The sequence below is a fragment of the Lepeophtheirus salmonis genome, chromosome 9 (genome assembly GCF_016086655.4).
Source record: "Lepeophtheirus salmonis chromosome 9, UVic_Lsal_1.4, whole genome shotgun sequence".
Lineage (NCBI taxonomy): Eukaryota > Metazoa > Arthropoda > Copepoda > Siphonostomatoida > Caligidae > Lepeophtheirus > Lepeophtheirus salmonis.
Genome location: NC_052139.2, coordinates 8,559,412 through 8,584,242, shown reverse-complemented (window position 1 = coordinate 8,584,242; position 24,831 = coordinate 8,559,412). Strand labels below are relative to the sequence as shown.

The 24,831-nt window shown below is 30.8% G+C and overlaps 1 protein-coding gene and 1 long non-coding RNA gene across 6 annotated transcripts in view; one reads left to right on the top strand and one right to left on the bottom strand.

The window, feature by feature from the left end:
* Positions 1-11,942, bottom strand: part of LOC121124700 (uncharacterized) — an 80,765-nt gene extending 68,823 nt beyond the window's left edge. For all 5 annotated transcript variants that reach the window (XM_040719877.2, XM_071891186.1, XM_040719878.2 and 2 more), the window contains exon 1: positions 11,005-11,942. The gene's annotated coding sequence lies outside the window, so the exon portion shown is untranslated. The remainder of the gene's footprint in view (positions 1-11,004) is intronic.
* Positions 11,639-12,287, top strand: LOC139906400 (uncharacterized). Its single transcript, XR_011781892.1, has 4 exons — positions 11,639-11,776; positions 11,829-11,908; positions 12,026-12,091; positions 12,151-12,287. It is a non-coding gene; the product is annotated as an uncharacterized lncRNA (long non-coding RNA).
* The last annotated feature ends 12,544 nt before the right edge of the window (positions 12,288-24,831 follow it).

Here is a 24,831-nt window from a genome sequence, read left to right as displayed (position 1 = left end):
AATAATATAGCAAAATTTATGAATAAATTATGATAAATATAAAACAACACTAATTACTTAAAAATTCTTTTTATCAAACCATATTTTTCTTTAAATTTAAATTGCTCAATTTTGATATTTTCGGTGCTCATTTTTCAAAAATTTAGCACCCTTTTTTTTGCTCATTTGGGCCAAAAAAATCGGAGGTCTACTAATTATAATTTCATTTTGATTTATTAAACTTACATGGATATTATGTATTTAAGAGTATATTAATAGATGTAGGCATTTGAACTTTATAATACACCACAGACACTTATTTATCAAAATAGTCAAAAGTTACACTAAATACATAAGAATCAACATTAATAAGAATATTTCATTTTCAGGTTGCAACTCGTACAATTTGTTTAAAAAAGTTATAACTCGGACACAGCATATATCTACTTATAAGTATTGTCAGAATTAGCCATACGGACGACATCGAATAGGAATACCAAGTGTTTAAGATTCTTCTATTTATTTATGCATTCATAAGGACACAATGAATAATATAAGGATAAGTAAGGAATTGGACCTGAAGATGAACAATATATCTTAATTCATTGAAAAAAAAGGCTAAACACGCAAGTTTTTATCAGATAGAAAAACATAAAAAAACATTATATATGTACTATGCATGTATATAAAAACAGACCAAAGTCGAAACAGTTTGTTTCATAACACGCCATGAATCCATAAATAACCATTTGAAGTATCATTTTAAATCAATAGAAACATCTAATTTCCTGTATATATGTACAAACAACATAAAATAAAAACCTCCTCCAAAATGAAAAACATATTTTGATCAATGAAGTGGTACATTTATAGTACAAAAAAAAAAAAAAAACCTTTGCGACTAAAGGAGGGTTACCACATTTATCATACATATACACGCAATTTATTTGTAAGAACTTCGCATACATATTATAATCTTCAAACCTTAACAACTCTCCCTTTTTACCTTCTCTCAACTGTTGGAGCCCCCAACAGTGAAAATGCATGCTACGTGAGTAATTTATGTACTTTTAAAATTTAATTTATCATGGCATGTTCACTCCTATAAACAAGAACAGTCCTTATTTAAGACCAAGAACCGCGGTCCAGTCCCTCTAGTCGGTTCATAACCCTCCGTTATTGATGTACTTTATGAACTTTGGTCCGACGTTAACTTAAATATTAAACAAATTATATTTTTGATACACAGTTGACATTGGCTCAAAATTACGCTAATTAATCATATCATTGGGTTTGAGCATCAACAAGATATAATTTGTGAGTATTATATTTTCGATAAAAACTTTTGTGTAATATTAATTACTTTAAAAAACGTTTGATACTAAAAATGTTCTCATGAACTGTGATGAGATTGAGTGTGATGTATGGCATAAGAGCTGATATTACATTTGTAGCAAGGTGTATACCTTCAATTGAAAAAAGAAAAATAAATGAAGTAAAAGAACGACTTAAAAGTGAGCAAATTACTCAAATTTACCAAACCTCGATTAAAAATTGCAAAAAATTACAAGTAAATACATTTTCACTACAACCAAAAGTTGAATTTATTCTGAAAGATGTTTCAGGAGCCTATTGATGTTGTTTCCAGCATTACAGTCAATTTAAATGGATTTACAGGAATTTTATCGAAATTGGGGTGAAGAAAATCCCAGTTCACTAACAAAGGGTTGAAAAAGGTAAAATCGATCCCTCGTGACGTTATTGAGGGTGTTTTTACTTTTTTTAATTATTCTGTTATCTACTCTTTATTTATCAAACAAATTTTCCCTCCTGTGTTTTTATAATAACAACAACCCTTGTTTCCTGCAATTTAAATGCATGTTTAGGGCATTTCATTATGTGACCATGAGATACAATTTGAGTAATCCGTGAGTTGATACAATTTGACTGAATCGAGCTCTGTTCTATGGCAAAAAATATTGCTAATTGTCGTGAAAAAGTTTTAAAAAATAACCAGAATTCAACTTAAGAGCCTTCTAGCGAGTAAAAATAATTTATAAATAGTTATAGGAAAATACGTCACCAGGAGCAATGTATATAGTGATCACTGAATCAGGGAGCACTCTATAAAATCAATAACATTCAATTCATTAAAAAAGAAGAAAGCGGGAAGTACTCTATATAAAATATTAAAAAATGAATGTCGACGCCTAATAAAAACAGGTAATGCTGGGTCCTATTGCAAGTATTAAAATTATATAACTAATTAAATATATCATATATTCACATCATATTGCATTATGATGAAAACATGAACATTTTTTTCCAGGATATGTGTAGTAATTTTAATAAATATCTTATATCTATAATTTTGCTTAATTAATCATCGGCATTTTGAGTTAAAAAACGGCTCCAAGGACCAATATAAACGATCCTAAGACGGAATAAATAAGAACCGACGTAAAAATTACAGAACCTCTTCCTTTTGACAGGAAGATATACATTTTGACACGTATGATAGATGGGGTAACTTGCTTTTACAAAATGATACATGTATGTATTCACGTTGTATCGGTCCTAAATATGTAACTTAATCACTGTTATTGATTGGTCTTTGAAAAAGCCCAAATTTTTAAAGCGCTCTCTTCAAGGCATCATTTTCATTAATATTATTAGAGTTGAAATAATAATAAAGACTTTTGGTATTATGTTAAAAAAAATCGAAAATTGGCAAAGTAAATAATTTTAAGAATGTTTTGGAGAGCAACTTAACTCCCATGACGTTTCATTAAGTACAAACAGCTATGAGAGTAAGAAAATAATCAGAAATGCCACTCTTATCTAGCAAGGATATAGGCAAGAATTATTCAGATATTGATCCTCAATTACACTCCTACAGTCCAAGTTAAAATTACTCTTTAACTCCCCAACAAATCAACTATTTTACTCTCCGTCATTCAACTGCAAACACGTGTCCCTAAAATGTAGGATGGGACGACCGGGACAGCTCTAGTACGTATGAAGACTACTCTTCCTCTTCATGGTTTAGAAGGAAAACAACATCAACATACAGTTTGGTTTATGATCTATTATTTTTATAATCCGATGAATGAAATCACATATTTATATGTGTAGTCTATCAACACAAAATCAAGGTAAATTTTTTTTTTTTTTTTAAATTAAGTGTGGATTTGTAGTGTTTTTCAATGAGGCAATATGGGAAGATCGTAATAAATAGAGTTCTATAAAATATGAAATTAGCACGTGTGAGATTTTTTATTTTATTTCCCATCTTTACTCCTTGGACTCTGAGTAATTCCTGCCGATCAATGTAATGTCATTTTTAAATACGGAATGTGATTTGTGTTTAGTTCCTTGATTGCAGCTAATCCCATAAAACGTTAAGACAGCGAAGCTGCTCTCCTCCAAGACACTCTTCAAATTGACAGTGACCACGTTATTTTTTAGTCACTTTTATTTTTACATAGCGGCAGGTCATATTTTATATAACTCCAATCATGGAAGAAACTTTTTATTTGTTTGTTTAATGATCCATATATATATATACCGATTTGCAATTGCATCTATGAAGTTCTTTAGTCTAAAAATGCTCAAACTTCTCAATTCTACCAGACTGGACTCGGTCCTATATCAGGACCGAGAGAACATTAAGTATAACTGACTCAAATTTGTCTATGAAATCTTAAGCAGTATAAAATACAGGGTGGTCTGAAAAGTTTCTGACCTAACAAAGATACAAGTGATTTTTCCCCAATTTTGATTTTATTTTTCAACAGACTCTTTGTAACTCACAAATTTCTCCCAGCGATGATCCCATTTCTGTAATCCCGTCCCATACTTGGCGTTTTTCTCTGTAAAATAATTGTTCACGAAGGTCGGGGCGTCTAAAAACTGTAAATACATAGGAAAACATCCCCAAAGTTCACTAAATGATACTACACGTCCGCTAAATTAAAGTGAGAATGGTATCAGAAGTTATGAACATGTCAAAAGAATGGGGTTCTCACATATTAAGTCAACATTTAAAATTTACATATTTTCACAAAAATACTCGCATCAAATCACTCAAAATTGCTGTTATATAAAAACTACATGTCCAAAATGTATGGAACATTGGTGATTTACTGTCAACAGAGGCTAGATAGATGTGACTAGCTTTTATTTACAAGTGCTGCGATCTTCACGTTGAGGCTGGCAACTTTTCAGACGCCCCTCGTATAAGATTTGTTCCGGATTGCTGTTATACTGACGTAACACATTTATGTATACAATTTAGATTGTAGATAGGATCACAAAAGATTTGTAAAACGTGAAAAGTCAAGATCCCTGATCGTTTTACATAATCCTAAGGAATGAGCAAGTGAGTGAGTTTAAGAGACTTGTTTGTAATTGGATATTATATTATTATTATAAAACTACTACCCCTATTTATTTATATATTTTTAACCTACAACAATATACATACAGGTGAACGAACATTACCTTTTTGAAAACTTAATGGTAGCAAGAGGGCAAATCCATTCACCCCTCCCCCCTCCTTTCCGTTCATTTCATAATAGTAATAATAATCATTGTTATTCCTGTAGGTATTAATGTACGCACATACATACATAAATACAGAATGACTTATAATACATAATAATCAATCACATCTGCTTTCAAAGTATTTATAAATATGATAGTCAGATTCTTCTTTGAGTCTTTTCCTCTCTTCCTTATATTTACATACATACGATACGTCAATACAAAGGCAAGCTGGGATGATTTTTCTCAAAACTAAACCTGGATTACACATTTGTATTTTGAATATAAATACCTTACTTTTCTATAAATAAATTATTATTTTGATAAATCATTTAAAGGCGACGCAAGTTGCACTTAAAGCTCGAATAAACTATCAATCAGTTATAGGAAAATCAGAACTCAACAAAGTCTCATATGTCTAATGAAGGCTTCAATCTACAGTACAATGATCCCCAGTTGTCACTTTATTTTGCAATGGCAACCCTATGCTATTATCAGTTGACATTTTAGAATCAGGTAGTCAAAGGGAGGGGGGAAAAACTTTTATAACTTGACTTTTGCTCTTTTGTTAATGGAAAAGATGGATGAGGGCAATCAACAGAGGATAATAGAGTTCGGGGTTGTTCAAGTGTAATCCCCAGCCATTGTTAAGATTGTGGGAGTTTATCCAAGGACCATAGTCCAGTATGAGGCCAGTTGAAGTTTTGGACAACTTCCTAGGAGGGGCCTACATACAAGAAGAGGACACTGGACTTAATGAAGAGGATGCTATCCGTCTGATTGCCCACAAGCACCATAGCATGGAAGAATACCTATTGGTCATGAATACAACTCACCATATGAGGAGAGAAGAAGATACAAAAGTGGCTCTCTGAAAACCTGGAGAACAAAATGTGGCACAATCCTCCCCCGATCTCAAACCTTTCATCTATGGCATCTGTTGCACCATTGAAAGGAAGGTTGGATGGGTCCCCTATTCATCTGTAAATGCCCTGAAGGCTTTCGTTGATCTTGATTGGAAGACCATATCCAAGGACTTTGTCCAGAGGTTGTGCTCTGGCTTCAGGAGGAGGTTGGAGCTGTTTGTGGAGGCCAATTGTGATCTTTTTGAGAATAAGATGTTAAAACCCATTGTAAATTAAACTATTCAATGTCAACTTATTTCCTTTTCAAATACATAAGTTATGTAGTCAAAGATCAAAAATCGGAAATTTGTAGAATTTGCGTATTATAGTTACATCTTATGCATCGCATATACATATTACATAATATATAGTTTTATTTGTAAGTAAATCTCGAAAAAAATCTAATATCAAGTGAAATTTGTTAATAATATTGAAAATTAAAGCGGGAAAAAGTGAAGAGAAATCATGACAAATAAAACATGTCAATAATCTATGTACTAATAAAAGAGAAAAAAAAGATATAGAATAATTATACACAGTGGTACTGGAATCGAAAGGTCAATTAGTTCCCCACTTTCTGGAAAAAAAAACAATAACGATGATTAAGGGGGCCATCAATACATATATGTAATGACATTTATTTGTAAATAACCTCCCCACCCCCTACTTAAGTTATAAATGGCTACCATTGTCTCAGACTAATGTAACTGTTGTGTAAAAGTTGCAATTTTGTACAAGTTGCAAATTGAACGTATTATAATCCCACATTTTATTACAAGATACGTAACTTAAATTACTAACTATGAGTATGCTATCAATTCCTTTTGTTGTTCTATTAAAAATACTTAGTGATTATGTATAACTCTGGGCATTTGAACTTTATAATTTGCAACAGTTTACATACTAAGGTTGTATCAGTCCTTAATATGGGACTTAAAGAATGGTAAAAAAGATCGTACTGATAAAAAATATATATAATTCATATATATTTATTTTAAGAGGCATCTTAAAAATAATTTACCCCAAAGATAGGCGAAAATGCTTACTTCAGAGGGATAAGGTAACACCACGACCACCCATTATATAATGAACAAAAAAGTTGAAAGTACACACATCAACGACTTTTTTTCCTTTTCTTATTTCTAAACTCAGTTGTTTCATTACACACATACAGACTTTAGTTATCAATTCTTAAAAAATAGTGAAGTACATTTTAAATATCCCTACACAAGGCATCATCATTATCCGTAATATTATAGTAAATTATCTCAGCTTACCATTTAAATTAGCTTAATAAAACTTTTTATCTTTAGAACTCGTGAATAGTATGCCATTACCCTTAATTTAGACTTAATTAGAGTTAATAAAATGACTGATCATTAATTTATGATGGCGTTACTGGTAGATATTTATAATATTGTTTATGGGACGGTTTCTGAACTTCCTTAAAACATACTTAGTACAAATTGTAATAGTCAAATATTACACAATTAATATATTAACCATTTATATGGAATAAACCAAAACCCAAAACTTGGAGTAGCATTACTAAATTACGAAAAAATTGATTTTTATGGAATCAAGAAAAATCAAGTCAAAACCAATTTGTGATATGTTTAAATACTATATGAAGCTATATGTTTTAATTTGATATGACCTCTTTCACAAGCAATAACAGCTTCGAGCCGCCGGCAAGCAGATGGACAGCTCTTGTCAAGTCCAGGGGTTGAGGTAAGAGCTGGAAGGGGGAACATATAGGCAACCCAGAAGTCAACCATTCTTTTGCTGCATAATTTTTAGTTCTTCTTGGCTGTATGGGGGTGTAATTGACTTCTTAATATTGTATGCAGTCCGGACGGAGATCTTGGCATTGACGCCGATCGCTCACGCATTGCCTTTTTTTTATGTTGCTCCGACATTTTTACAATTTGATACATGGGATAAAAACAAAAGCTTGTTTATTTTTGTCTCAGCTATCGTTTGATTGCGTAGTGAAACCTCGTAATTAAAAGTAAGGGGGATCATGCCGTAATTAAATATTACTGCAAATTTTCAGTTCCCACTATGTAAATTATTCACCTTATTTTTTGGTTGCAATTTGAGAAAAATTTGTATATCTTCAAGTTCAACTTATGTATTCCTGAGGGCAATTAAGTATACAAATCCTTTACCTGATTAATATTATGTGTCTAGTGCTTGAGGGATATAATAGAATGTACAATTTGTACACATTTAACTATCATCATGATCCACAAGAACAGGTGCTTCTGCAGAATTTTAATCATTAAGCAAAAAGGAAGGGGGAACGAACACACACACATTTCCGTTGAGACACCATCATCCTCATCCTCAAAATCAAACGCGTCGTCATGGACTAAAACATGAACTAATAACAATATAAAAAAAGTTCCTTCGAAACCGGAAACAACCACTATACAGTCACCACCACCACCAAGCAAAAAATAATAACGAGGGTTGGTGCTTTTATAGTAAACATATATACATAATATCTATGTAAGTTTTGTAGGTACTTTCCTTCATCAAACGACAACAGGGGAATTACGCATAGAATAGGGATTTTTGTAAGGAGGGACAGTTTGTGTTTTATATTAACGATCAAACGGGATATGAGAATTGATAGAAATTAAATGCACGAATATGCAGAGAATTGGAAAAATCGTGTCTTCAATGAAAGAAGACTTCTTTCATTCATTCATCGTATGTACAATTTCTATTACCTTTATAATCCCATTCAATGTGTTAATTAAATGATACATTATCAGGTAGGGGGGGGGGAATATCTTTATATGGCCCGTCATCACAAAAACAAGGCCGAATGACTTTTCTCTAAATTGCATTCGTCAAGGAATTATTCTCAATTTTTACCAACAAATTATTCTGATGAACCCTTTGGATGTGCCGAAAATTGCGGCTTAAAGTAGCAAAAATTCATTGTTAGAATTAAAAAAATAGAAATTTATAAATTTTATTTGGAAGGGACCATACCAGGGCCAAAAAAAGTATCATCAATCGAAAGAAGGATCAAAATCTATCTAACATCAGTAGGCATACCATAACTTTGAATATAAAGCCTATAATAGACCTGAGTATGTCTATAAAATATTTCATACATAGATGTATAAATCGTAAAAAAAAATAAATTGATTTTTGTTCAAGATTGTGTTTCTGTTGACTCACTCACTACATCTTAAGTACACTATATACATCATATGTAGAATAAGCTTTTTTGAACAAGAATCTGATCTAATACATTAAGAGTGGATATGATCCGTAAATGATATAATATTTCCCTACTGTGAGAAAATAAATGATGTATTCAATATTTGTCATAAAAAGCTTGTTTTGAATGAAATAATCTCAACTACTACTGAACAAGATAACAAAATCTTTATTGCAGATGCAATGAACATATTAAACGATCCATGAGCCCGTATTATCCTACTCATACTACAAAAGAGATATTTGTTATAAAAAGTCATATTTGTGCTGAAAAAAATGAATACTCAAAGCATTTAACGTTCATTCATTGCCTTAAAGATAAGGGGTTATCAGACAGACATAACTTCCAAATACATACAGGGTTGGGACTTCTTACTTTCGTATATCAGTCAAAAACAAACATATTTCACAGAGAATAATCAATATATTTCCATAATTTTCAAACTGGCGACAAGGCTACAACAGTCTTAATCCATTTATTTCAATGCAGTTGCTCGCAAATAATAATTAATTTCAAATTAAATTAATTACTGTGAAATATATATTAAACAATAAAAAAATATATATTGTCATGCGTTCTATTTGGAGTTGGGTTTCTGTCCGTTATAATTTTTATAAGACCCAACTCATTCGTAGTAAAATTCAGTCTACAAAAAAAAAAAAAAAATCACTTAACAATACAGAGTCTCAACACAAATGAACATATTATAAGGGTTCTATAAAGCAAAAATTAAAAGTCCCAACCCTGTAACTATAAGTGGAAAGATATATATAAAGATAACAATGGACCTATTATGTGAATCACATAAGGCTACTTCTTTCTGCAGTTAAATTAACTGGATGCGAGGGGATCTAATGAAAATTATAAGTAGATAAAGAATATGTGCAGGTTATTGAAAAAAGGCAGTTGAGAAACTCGAGACTATATTCGCAAGAAAACAGAACACAAAAACATCCCATTTAATTTAAGTTTGTTTTCCTTATATCTACGTACCATTTTTTCCCTTTGGAAAACTGCACGTACATACATGAAGATATATAGTATCTTGAAAAATCCAATAATGCAGATGTAAAGGAAATGGTTAGGGATGGATAAAGCAATAATGATTATCATTTATGTGTATGCGTGTATGGTTGTAGTTAGATTGAGTGGTTGGACTATCTCTTATACAACAAAAAGATGAGAGACATCCAAGAGAAGATAAGAGTAAGGAATTGGAGCATAATCCATAGGAGGTAAAGACGAACGGATTAACGAAGTAGTTTTTAGTTTTAACTCACGTCATATATTGCATCACAATTTAATCCAACAACAAAATCTTGAGGGCTCAAAGCTGTTAATTATTACTATATACATTGCACAAATTCTCCTATACTCTACATGAAACTTCATCAAATGGCTTTAACAATATAGAAAGAGTCTGAATACTACTTGATGTCAATCATATCAGTGGAAGTTCTGTGTCAGTCCTTATTTATTCGGTCCAGTCTAATCTTAAGACTGGTATATCTATCCTTGAGACAGGACCTTAACACTCAAGGTCCTTGGGACAGACAGTACTAGAACTGATTAAACAAATAAGAAAATATGTTGATTGAGGTCGTCAAGGACCGAAATTTTTAAGTTGATAGGATTGATATTCAGGACTGAACGCGACAGGACAGAGACTAAACTGGAGGGAACTACAGTCTTTAGTCCTAAAAGAGGACTCACACAACACTAAACAGTGGCATTTGAATACAATCAAAGTAACAGGTACTGAAAATCCCCCCTGAAATGTCTAGATTTGTACCAATATTATATTTTTAGATCGATTAAGGACAAGAAAAGTAGGATAATTAGTGTAAAATAGTTGATTGATCGTTTACATTATGGAATTATAATTGAATAAAGATGTATTAACATATTTTGAATAGATATTGGGGTCTGATATATAATGAAAATAGGCAGTGGATATTTAGATTTTTGATAGAAAGTGAAGTTTAAGGCCTTTTATTAGTTGGTTTCATTTTGACCTCTAATATATTCTTTAATTTTAAAGAAAAAAAATGTTTTTACTTTTGAATAACTTGGTTGTTTTTTGTGCCCTCAAAATGGCGAACATCAACAATATTGACGTTCAATATTAAAACTTGAAACCAGATACGCCTGGTTTATTATCACAATGTACGAATAATAATTAACAATTTTATTAAATAAATAAATCGTAAAAATGGTAGTTCTATATAGAAACAAAGTAACGGAAAATGTTTAAAGCAAAAATAAGTGGTATAATAGCTAAGAGAAGAACAGAAATCCACTCACACACACACTTCTTAGTTCTTTCTTTCTTACCTCATCTCCGATAATAATAAAAACAACAATAAAACGAAAGAAAAGAAGTGAAATCCAAAAGACGAGGTGATCATCAGCACTCTCTCAATACATCATCATCATCGAGAATCCTTCTAGACAGGTCTTCTCTTCCGAAGTAATTATTGTTAGTAAAAAACACTGGGATCACCGTCAGCATAAGATTCACAAAAATATATTATAATTGGTTCACTTAAATGAAATCACTTTAAAAAAGTGGGAAACTGATTATTTCAAATTCACTGCTGATATTCTTAATTTCAAAGAAGGGGGAAAAGAAGAAAAAAAGGAACCGTGAGGTGGCGTCGATCATTAGTGGAGAACTACTCACTCGCTCGCCCATTAATAAAATATCAAAAAAAAAAAAAAAAATTAGGCGCGCATTTGTATATAAAAGCCGTGTCCGCTTTTCTCTCTCTCTTTATTCTTTCTCTTATTTTATTTAAAAAATAAGGGGATCATCACGAGAAACGAAACAAGAGGGTTCTTTATTGTAGTAGTACTGCTTTGTTGTATTTAAGCTTAGGGACTGGAGCGCCACGCTTATCAGGTGACCTACCATCAGCACCACCAGCACCGGTTCCTCCCTTAGCTCTTCAATGTGTTGTTTCTGCTGGTTTGGAAACAACATTGTTACATTTTGATTTAACAATAATGTATTCAGTGTGGATATTTTGTACTAACAGAGACGCATCGCTTTACCTCTCATCCTCTTTGTTGTGATACATACGATGTCCGTATCCAAAACATCAAGGTATATCGACCACTTTCGTTTAATCAATTGTCATGCGGTGGCTTTATTTTAGCCTTAAATACAACATACATACATTCAATCAAAAGGGGGATATCTGAACGAGCGTTGTGTTGAATGGACGCCATGAGTGAGGTAGTCTTCCTTTAGCCTGAGTGAACATTATGGTTCTTGTCGCTGTTCCATGTTTTAAATCATGCTAATATTTGCGTGCTATTCTATTTTTTTTGCCAACTTTCTATTTAATTACAGCGGAAAATCCTTCTTTTGGAGATTAAAGTTGAATGATCATCGATTTGAAGTTTCAAATGGTTTCAAGTTATGTCAAACAGTAGGATGTTCATTTTATGGTTATTAATGTGGATTTATCATTGTAGTTTTGATAGTTGGGAATCCCTTCGACTATTCAAAATCCATGTCAGGAATTTAAAACTATCTTATTGGAGTACATACGAGGGGGGTCTGAAAAGTTTCCGTCCTATCAAAGATACAAGACATTTTCCTCATTTTTATTTTAAACATAGTCTCCTTCTAACTCTATACACTTCTCCCAGGGAATTTCCCATCTATGTAACCCGTCAAAATTAGTACTCGGCGTTTTTTTCTGAAAATTATTGTCTACGAGACATTTTTTTGTTTTTATCTCATTTATCCTATCTTGGATTGACTTAGATGCCTCAAATTTTAACACAACAAGCCCTATGTCTGCTATAGTTTGAATCTATTTAAAGGGTACACTTTCAAAAAAATATATTTAATGAAAGCTAAATACTCAATTTTCCCCATTCCCACAAAAATAATCACATCAACTCACTCAAACTACTTTTACATAACAACTGCTCGTCCAAAAAGGCTGAAACTTTGTTGAGTAACTGACAACAGATGCTAAATAGATGTGACTAGCCTTTAATTACGAGTTCTGCTCTCTTCACGTTGAGATTGGAAACTTATCAGACCCCCCTCGTGTACTTTCATTAAGGGTGCGGTAACCAGGGGCTGGAAAAGTCCTTATATTGGAATTTGTAGTCGAGTCTCAAGGCCTTGGCTCACATTACAAAGTCTTTGAATATTTTCATCGAGTCCTCATTTTTTTTTTGAGCTAATATCAGGACATATATTTAATTCTAGATTCCATAGTGAATTGGGTATAAAATAGCTTTCAATTCACGAAAGTCCAAGACAAGTATTGTTTCTTGGATTGTGAGGTCCAGTCGAGTAGAATATCTCGAGTCCAAGTACCTAACTCTAGCATCAACCTTCATACTTATTGAAATTACATAGTGTCGATCGTAAATGATCCCCCAGTGATAAAATCTTATCTGCGCCACAGAACTTATAAAAGGTCTCTTTGGCACGTAGCTTTTAATTAATTTATTTAATTTCTTGGTATACATTTTTAATATTAACCTAGATGTCAAATAGTTATATCACGAATTATATCTACTTTTTTTTTAAACCTCTAACATGGATTTATGCTTTGAGAGTACTTTTGTAAATGATACAAACGAAATACACACTATGGCAATCCATAAATATAAAGAGAACGGATGTACCAATTGCATACTATTCAGTTTGAATGTACGTCGGAATGAATGACAGAACCGCAAGAAACATTAATCTTATTTTCTCCATAAAATAAAAAACACTTATTTTTATCAAAAAAAAAAATTAATATTTGAAATTATTATTTTTATAGTGAGTTTGACAGTTTCAAAAATAAAATGGGGGAAGACAATGGAATAGTTGTAGCACTTGGTTTTTGGCTCAATTAATCCAAGTTGGTTTGACTTTGGCTCGTCAATTTTTATCACAACTTCCATATGGTTGCTATAGTTTGAATCTATTTAAAGGTTATTGTAGTGAAAAGTTTTCTCATAAATGACATTTGAATGTGCCTTGTCCAATATTACTGTCTCCGTAGCAAGGAACGGTTGTAATAGTTTAAAAATATATAATCAATATGAGGTGGAGATTGAAAAAGTTCCAATTAATATGAGTTAGAGATTTAAAAAGTTTGAATTAATATGAGTTAAATGTAAAATTACATTTAATAATATTTTTTTTGCTAAATAAATTACTATAATTTTCATTTTACTTTATTTATATAGATTAAATTATATATCAGTGGGGTCTAGAGGATAATATATAGATATGTATACATATTTTGGGGGAGGTAGGCTTGGTTTTTTCCACTGCATAATTTGTTAGAATGACCTTTTCTTAAAAAATAAATCCTTAAATTGATTTGGAGGGGGGCTAATTTTTATTCCATATTTATATATATACATTTTTTAAATTCCTCAATTGCGGGGGGGGCTATAGCCCCCGCCTCTGTAGATAAATGATCAGTTCTATATATTGGAGAAACTCCCTCTAAAAAACTCTTCATAGCCATTCTTTGGCTGACATACATGCTTACTATGAAGTGTAATTATATCTAATAATGAAGAAGAATATAAAATATTTTAGCAAAATTGCAACACTTGTAATTTCCTCTTTGTATTAGTGTCACAATATCTCAAAATAATTTTACCTCATTTAATTTTGATTAAGTTATATCAACTAATTGTAAAATAATCAATCATTCGAGTGATATCAGTTACATGAAAAACAGTGGAAATCTGGCTACATCACTACAAAAATACTGCTTCTCCGAAAAAAAATAATATTTTTACTACTCAGAGTCCGTTTGTATCCATTCTTTCCAGTAAAAGTAAACACAAATCATTGATTTTTGTTTTCCTAATAATCTGCATTACCTTTATATGTGATGTAAATCGTACTAAAACTTTAGCTGGTCCGCTTTTTTGGAATTGGTAATCTGAAAGACGAATTTTCTTTTCCTCTGTAGGGATCATTATTATTTAATTCCTGAGTAGTGAACTTCTTTTCCTTAATAGATTCAATTATATTCAAAACCTGGTTGGACATTCGTGTGTCCTCATAAAAGACGGAGTGTAATCCTGAGGATATGTTCCGGAGTTAAAAATGTATGTTCTTGTTGGACTTAGAGTGTAATTGAGGATCGACATCGGAGTCTTTTTGACAAATCTCCATTTGAGACAGCTGATCTAATGAAACGTCATGACAGACTAGTTGTTCTCCTCCAAAAATATTCTTCAAAATGTCAGAGTGTAAATATTGATTTTTGGTATCTTTTTTACACATCCCCAAAATAAATACAATTTTCATTACTGCATATATTATACAACTTTGTCGGATATATGTATTAGGCGTCGAGGAACAGATAAATATTGTTTTATTAGTATAGGAGATAATTCGCCAAGAAATCTTCAGTGTTACTTTCTGTTTTTCATGAGCGCACTCACACGTAACTACTCATTACTTAGATGCTCTGAAAGAATAAAGATAACAGGTTGACAAAATAAAAACCATCGTTCTTGTTACAAAAAAAAAAAAAAAACTCGCACGCCAAGAAATGCTTAAAGTTTACAACCTAAATATTTTTATTCTCCTTATCTTTTTATTTATAATAGATTGATATATCATTATTGTTATTTTTAGGATCAAGTTGTCACGCAGTTCTTAGATACACTAAAACATGATGTCTTTTCAAAGATCCAGACAGACAAATTTTCCCTTATTATAATAATATAGAATATGGGGCATTAGAACTGTTTACTTATTATTAGTTTTTATTTATTTTGTGTATTTGAGGATAGTGGTACCAACTTGCGGGTATTACTGTTTATTAGGTGGTTGTATACATTGTTTACAAGCAGTAGTACTCGGCCTTTCCTGGAGTCATATGGCGTCGGCTAAAAGACAAATTTTGCTTTGAATAATATACAAGATACCTCCCCAAAAAATCCTTTTGGAACGACGTAGCTCAATTGACATTGCACACGGGACAAATTATTTTCTTGAACTCAATATGTATAGGCTTGCTCCCGGTTGTTCCTAGAGTAGAAAATATGCATTATGTATAAGACTTCAAAGTAGTTTCCTAGGTCGGATAGAGTAAATGTTTACTTATACTTAATTAGGTCAACTCCATTAGACCAATTAAAGGGGCTTAAAAAATCCTTAGTGCTGCACTCTGTTTTTGATGAAGAAACTCACACATAACTCCTCAATACTTTTAGTACATCATATGTGTTCTGTCCTCAAGAATGAAAGAATAAAACTAAGAGTTTGAGATAGAGAAAAATATGTTGCGATGTCTGATGAGTACAAAAGTATAAGAGGGCTCACTAATAAATAAAACAGAACCAGTGCTTTTTTTGTACATGCACATTTTACTAATACAACGAATTAGTATTTCTTATTTATATTTATTTAATATACATCATGGAGCACTATATACAGTGCACCCGGTGACTCGTTTTCATATATTTTAAACATTTGTACAGACAAACTTTGCTTTAATAATTTAGATTGCGACAACTCAGTGCATCTGCACCGTTTTGTGGATATTGATGTTTTTTATTTTGATCATGTGATGTAAACTATATAACTATAGTATTTTTTATGTTAAAGAAAAAGTGCCTCAGTTGCAAACGTCTCCTCATCATATTTGAAAGGTAAATAGTCTTTTATTTGTGCAAAACCTCATGTGCGGAACTTTTGGCGAGGATCAGTCTAACATTGATCAATTTTATGCAAGACATGACAATAAAATTGTACATTAATTAGTAAAGGTGAATACACATGATTTTGAGTGTACGTATAGCAGTGACTCATTTCCATGGAATTATTAGAATTTACAGAGAAAAGACAGAACAATGCGATGATATGTTATGATATGATATAAATAGTAAGAAAGTAACAATTGAATGTGTACTTACATAGAGGTATTTTATAATCATATCTAAGGTATAAAGACTACACAACCGTACAGGGGAAGAAAGATAATATTGCATAGAATTTTTTTAATCATAAATCTTTATTCATTAGTTTTGTATTTTTATTTTTTTTCCGTAAAAATACAACGTTATTTTATTTTTGTATTCATTTCACAAATTTATATTTTATATTTAATTTGAATGGAGATATAAAATGTTGATCAATCAAGGGAGTAATAACTATATACTTACATAGGTACGAGTACCTATGAAAAGCAAGAAATCTTACATGCTACTATGCACATATTCAAGATTAATTAAATACATATGTATTGTATGATTATTTGGTTTGAAGGACATGAACACTTACACAGAGGAACAACACTAGACAACAACCTCGTGAAACAAATAAAAGACATACAATACACAGACCTTGAAAATAAAGAAATAAACTATATGAATGTATTTATTTATTGTCACTCGGCTTTGACATTCATAATGCCTAGCTGCTACTGCTGCATGTTCGAAAAATGAATGTATGTTTGAATATAACTCGGATAACGTTCTCGTTCAGTAGATTGAAATCTGTCAATAATTATAATTGTACTTCTTAGATCCTTTCTTGAAAAGTCTGTCATTCGGATTAATACGAATAATTTTGTAGATAGAAATTGACGATAATTTGTAGAATATTACAAATGTAGTCCGCATTAAGAAAAATCAATTAACACCCCTTTTTGTCAATGATGGGCTCTTTAAAAATGCCAAATTGTATATATGTATATATTTACGTATAATATTCAAGATTATTTTTAAACTCCCGTAGAAATAATTGCACATTTCTTTCATCTCTACATTCGAATCAAATCTTTGGCATGTCTTGATTCATATTAAAATCATGCTTTATTGTCTCTATTTACTATTTCGAAAAGAGGAGGTTGTGTGACAATTAACATTCTTTTTAATTTGATAATATCACTTTCCATTATTTTTTTAAATCCAACTATTCTGTATGTGGTGTATCAATACAAAATCAATCTTGAACACAAATGTGTCATTCTTAATTTTTGTTTTACTTCGTAAATACATTTATTCGCTCCGTTACTTCATGGACTTATTTCGGAATATATGGTCTTAATTTCTTAATTTATGGGATAGACTTAGATATTTAAGAATATTAACTATAGTTTCGAGCCATCATTTGATATATTGGCAAATTGTTTAGTTGTCTTTCAAATAGAATCTATTATATATATATATATTTTTTTTTACCAAATGATTGATTTAAAAAAAAATCTTTAAGTACAATTTGTATTCCAGACTCACTTTAGAAAAAAATTATCTTGTCTTATTTTTGAGTTGACGGGCCTCATACATAGGTATTATGTTTTCTTCACATAATTTATGGCTCCATGGCATTGTTCGAATCTTTCAAAAGCATATGTTTATGTTTTATAGTAATTAAGAAGAATAAATTGTTTTGATTTTTTTGTTTCAAGAAAGATATGTAGCCTGTCAACACAAAAACCATCTAAAAGGATTGAGTATGGACTTCATTTATTTTTTTGACTAATAAAAATAAATTTATGTAAACAAGATATAAAAAAAAAAATTTATTTTGTCACTCCTAAGCAATTTTGAAATGCGCAAATAGGACATTTGTAGTCTAAGGCAGCGAAATATGAATATCCTATGTTATTGATTGTAAAACTAGAGAAATTGCACCCATTCATATCTTTGAAAATATGTTAATAAAATTACCTCTTATTCAGTTTAGTTTTTTTAATGAAAATTGTGCTTAAATGATCAAAGTTTGACTCTTTTTACACTAAATACTAGTTGTGGATCGGTATGAAAAACTAATAAAACTACAGTCCTCATAAAATTTTGTCAGCCCTAGGACAGGATATTTATTGGTCTTTTATGGTAACTACAACAGCTTAAATGACTTAGTTACTAACTACATCCTTTCAACTGTTAAAGTTTTAGTATAACCTCTTTCAAAGAGACAAAATACTTTAATTTAATGTAGGAAGTGTGTGGCTACACACTCAAGTATTGGCTCAAGTATTATACCTTATAGATTCATTATTTTCTTCATTTTATATTCTTCAATCCTAGCTAGAAGTGAAGAAAAATTAAATTTAGCTAAGCCCATCTAATTGGTCCTTATGACCGTTGAATGTTAAAATAGATTGGACCGCTTAAAAGGACTGAAAGGGGTGGGGAGGAGAGATTGATTAGGAAATCAGTTTTAAGACCGATCCAACCCAAACCATTAATGATAAAAACAGATCAAATGAGTGCCAATCCCAAGGTTGTTACTTGGATTTTTCTGTGAACTTTTGACAAAATATATTTTTTTTATAAGTGCAAAATTTTACAAAAAATTACTCTTTAAAAATGTTAGAGTTAATTTTTTTGGAAAAAATTTACCGAAATAATCTATTGCCCGTTATATTTCTTTATAATTTCAAATTTGACAATTGTGACAACAACATAATTTCACAAAAAAAGTTTTATTTCAACAAATTACGGATGGTTTGACCCCCAACCCGTAATCTTGTGTCTCGCCCATCCGCCATTTTTTTTTTTTTTTTTTGATGATCACGGTCCATGACATGGTGAGGGGTGGGATCCATGATTTCATAAATAAGTAATTGATAGTGCATTTATTTATTTATTAAATTTTAAAGTAGGAAGTCTTGGGCTAAAATGTATAATACGTTCTATCTATCATGAATTGTTTTTGTTTCTTTTTTCTTCAATCCTAGCTAGGAGGGAAGAAAATGAACAAGAAAGCTAGTACTGTAGGACCGATAATTTGGTCCTTAGTACCATTGAATGGTAAAATAAATGGGACTGATTAGAAAAAAAGATGGAAAGGGGAGAAAGAAAACAAGACTGACTAGGAATGCAGTCCTAGGACCGATCCCAGACTACTGAATGGTAATTGAACAAACGACAAATCAAACAATTTTTTGTCCCGTTAATATCACATCCATCGTCAATTTTTATAAGGGTACTGTTTAAATCTATGTATACCTTCATTTCTTGTCATCAAATTTACATTATTATTATTATTTTTTGGTCCCTGGGAAGGACAAAAAAGACACGAACGGAAGTAAAATGAATAAATAAATAGCACATTTATATCCTAGCTGATAAAAAGAATACGAAAGTATATCACAATGTAAATCATCTCATCTACATAAACATTAATGAATATATTTTTTTCGAATATTCATACAATTTTGAAGATATGGATAAGTTATGTAGATATATTTGTAACAAAGTTCATTGTGTTGAAGAATGGACGACGTAGTTGACTAGTGGTGGAGAGCACATATCTATGGACGTGTGTCTTTTGGATTTTTTGTAACCACAATTCGTCTCTTCTAGATTTATTCTATTTAAGAAGCTTAGAAACACCATCAGGGATGACACTTTATAAGTTTTATGACTGATGTGCAGGACTGAAATGTACCAGACCGAATGTGATCAGGACGGGACTGCAGTCTTCAGTCACAAATAATTAGTATTTTTAGAATGACAAATTTGATGGAGGGGGATCCATGACCCCCTTTCTTTGGTGCATGAGTCCCTCACCGTAACTTGTTTCTCCATATCATTTTGTATTATCTCTCACTGTGTAATAATGTTGATACGTTCCATTACTCTAATTTTTATAAATAGCTAAACATTAAGAATCTCATAAATATCTAGTTAATCAGCCTTTAAAATGGTAACAGATTGACTTAAAAGTAATGAATAATAAGTTGTGTGTATTTTTTAGCTAGCCAACTTTTTCGGAATGAGTAATCTAAAGAATGACCAATGTTTTTCTCATCTGTTGCCATTATTTTTTAACTCTTGAGTAGTGAACTTCATTTCCTAAGTAAATTCAAAACCTGATTGAATCTTTGGTTTTGCTCATAAAAACAGATTGTAACTCTGATGGTTTGTTAGGGAGATATAATTGTATGCATAGCTGTTCAAGCTGCAATTACAAATAGTCTCGTTCTCGTCTAAGGACATATTTTAACAACTCTGGCAGAGCTTAATTTTTCAAATAAGATCAAGGGAAAGACAGACAGATTTAAATGACATAGAGTGTAACAGCGGTACTCTAATGGTAACAGTCGAGGAAGGCGATATATAGGTTCTCTTGATAATAGTTATACTCTTTGATGTTATTATTAAAAACTGTGGTGGAAGTCAAACATGAGTAGGAAAAACGTTATAGCATAACCATGTATTTGAATTAACCGTGTGTATAACTATATTTCAATTTTGTATACAAAGAACTTGATATAATGAATATGTAAATTCATACCTAAAACATAACAAAAAAATTACATTATTTTCGATTTTTTAATAACATTTATATATAATTATCAGGCAATGACGCTCTTATGGATCCAAATTTGTATAAAATACTCTTAACTTTTGTAAAGATTGAAAGTTCTAGCAAGTCCAATTAATTGATGGTCTAACCTTGTATTTCTATTAACTTTGCAAAACCCTATATACACTCCTATAATATGAATATTGGTATAATATCAACGAACTCCTCAATAATTCTTGTTCATCTCCATATATAGTTTATTATAATTTATTATCATAATAAAAAAAAATGTAGTATGAGGGGAATATATCAAACTTAACAGGGAGTCAGAATAGTTCAAAACGATACTAGGAAAACTACACTAGTGAAAATTGGAAGATTGCCCTCGAGAAAATATATTTTATAAATTCCTACTTAAATTGACACAATAAATTTCTAATAATAATTTTTAAAGACATAAAAATAAATGTAAATAATTTAAGAAATCTTTTAAAACTACATAAATAGTAAATAAATAACACTAAGCAAATTTATAATGTGTTGTTATTCATCATTAAATTTGAACAATATAAGGGCAAATTTTCTCCCTGGTAATATTCCTCCATGGCAACTTTCTCCGGGGGCACTTTTCCGTGCATGGTTTTGAACATACTAAAAAACTGCTCAACGTCTTTTGCGGATTTTTAAACATTTTTATAAAACTACAAACTCAAAAAGAGAGCAAGAAATTTAATATTTTAAATTTTTTTCCATAAAATATCAAATTTTTTGCTCTGTTGCATAACTTGCCTGAATGAAAAAAAATTTACTCATATTTTCACGTAAAATTTTTTCTTCCTGACCAAATTTTTTTTTGGTAAAAAGCAAAAATTGGGGGGAGCGGCACCCCTTCCATCCTGCGGACGCTCCTGATCTATAGAAACCGTAATATTTGTTTGTATGACTGATTACGACAAATTTTTTCTTTGTAACTGATTTAGACCCAATTTTTCGTGTAGACCAATCTAAAGCAACCTTTTTTAAATGACCAAGTTAGTTCAGTCTCAGACCGGTCAAGGATTTTCAGACCGAAACCCAACACCAATAGATGTATCTTAATTAAATTTTGTACAAAGAAAATCTTTGACTAATATTATTTGTTCAAGAAAACCATAGGGACAAACATTTAATAGTAATGAATATTTATTCTAATCCGGATCTCAGAAAAGCTCTAAATAACAAGTTAATACTAAATACATAAATCCAGGCTAAAAAATGTTATTTACACAGTCACCCTTTTTAATCAATATGTAATAATTTACATCCACATTAAATTGTTTTAAGTGATGCATTTTGTGTATAAATGAAACTATTACTAATACCTTATGACTAAAAAATATACATACACAAGATGTTTATTGCTATCAAAAATGTATTAATATATACGGGTATATTAGGAGTTGATGGCTCCAATATTCCATATCTATTTTGCCATAACTTAGTTTTAAGCAAATAATGAGATAGATATATAATTAGTGATAAAACAATTTAAAAAGAGTATCAATGCCAATTCCGGTGCCAATTCTAATAAAAATTCTCAATGTCGATTCTGACATTATTTATAATTAGACTTGGGATTTGTGAGCAATCGCTTAGTTGCTCAAAAATGGCTAGATTTGTCCGTTTTTTTAACATTTTGCACTTTTTTTGTGTATGTGTAATTTAACATTTGAAATTTTTTTCCAAAAAAAATTAATTTTCTGTGAATACTCAAAGATTTTTGAGAATTGCTGATGACATCTGTTGTGTTTTAAAATTGTGAACATCGAGCCACAATGACGTCATATGAGGTTAAATGTGTTCTATGAATTATATTTGTACAGGGTAGAAAATCGGTCCTTAGATTGAAACTGAAAAATTCAGTCTACAATTTGAAAACGACTAGATTATAGTTTACGGTCAGAGATAGCGGTCGGTATCGAAATTTGTCTAAAAAAAATCCTTATGGCCCAACCGAAAAAAAGTTTCCCTCTTAGACCGAATCTCAGCAGAAATATTTAGATTGGCCACTCTTCCAACCCTTTTAGAATAATTTTATGTTTATTTTGGATCTAGAGGACCACAGTATGTATTCAAAGTAAGGTTAAAAGACAATTACATGCATAGATTGGCATAAAATAAACCTAAAAAGATTATATGAATTGATATATGTTGGAGAATATTCATGATAACTATCGAACTATAGAACAAATATCTATTAAAGTCAATAAACTACATTAAAAAGGATACACCTTGCCATATACACAATCCAGAACTCGATCAATAAAGTCAAGTGTATATTCTCTAATTTAGACAAACTCTTAATACAATAGGCTTGAGCAAACTCAAGTTAATTGCATAAAACAGTGTAATTTCAAGTTACATCTTAGATTCGATACTTTTATTCAGTGTCAACTCATACAAGAGAGTTATATATCAGATAATTAATCCTTAATTGTAGAAATATATCTAATTATGTATATTGTATACATACTAAAATTAGATTATTTCTTATTACGGGGTTGTATTCATGGTTTTGTCATTGATTGATTTATTGGAGTGACTTTGACTTTGGATAACTCACCATAAATAGACCGATAAATATTACTACTAGAAAAAATATTAGGAGCAACGCCCATTGCTAATTACAGCCTGTTATGAGGATATACTCAGCAAAAAAACATAGTTAAAGAAGTTTTAGGTTTTCAGAAGATTCATTCAGCAAACTATAGATTACTTATTAGATTACTTATTAGAGGAACATATTGTCCCATCAATGATTTGCCAAAAAAGGAACAAAAAAGAAGAAATAACAGTCTCAAAAAAAATTTATTTATTTATTTTTAATGCTCCTTTAATTAATCAGATGGAGTTGCGGCGCGAACCTACACATATTGAGCTCAATATAATTATTTCGTCCGAGTGCGTTGTCCATGACAACTTTTTCCCTTTCTAATCCGAAAACAGTCATTTATCCTTACTTCTTGCTCATATTTATACATACCCTCTTACGTTATTTTTAGTCTAAAAAGTATTTACGATATGGATTTCAATTTTGGCACCTCAACTCGTACGAAAATATTGATGTCGTGATGATGTGTTGAAAATAAGATAAAATAGTAACATTCATAATGAGAGAGGAAATAGTAGTGACGTGCTTGAATTAAAGTACACCATGCAAACACGGCTTATAAATAACAATTTAAAAAACCAGTTAGTTTATTTCAAAACAATATATATTATACATACTTTTAAGAAAATATTAGTTCTGATAACTTTACTACTTATTCTTCCGACATTAATTAACAAATAGACTCTAGATCTGGTCCAACCCTATACATCATTGGGTTTATAAATCTCATCACACCTAACTATCTTAATATAGAAGCTGTAAAGCTATTTTGTATTTAAATATATGTGAGCCACTCTTGCTGATATTCTACAAAAATAAATGTAATCATCAACTTTCTTATTTATTACTATGTTTTTTTTGCGTAATTATGATTGGTTTCACTTTAGAATTAGTGTTTTTATTTATTTATTGCATAAATGAAAATCATTCAATTTAAATTACAGAATAGATATTGAAGGTCAAAATTATTACACATGTCTATTTAAATATATGTAAATACTCGAATCAATTATAAATATTTTAATACTTGAGTTGTATGTCAAGTGCATGAAGTAAATCAAGTAACCAATAAACAATTTGGCGGATTAACGATTAATTGGCTGATTATTTACTAATTTTCTAATTAATATTCAACGCAGTTAAACAAGCCCAGTGAATAGTAGTGATACTTATAACCTTGTAAAATTTGCCTTGTACAGTCTCTCGTTTACATACATAGTTGTTTTGTAGCTATCGGAAAATGAGAATACAAGTC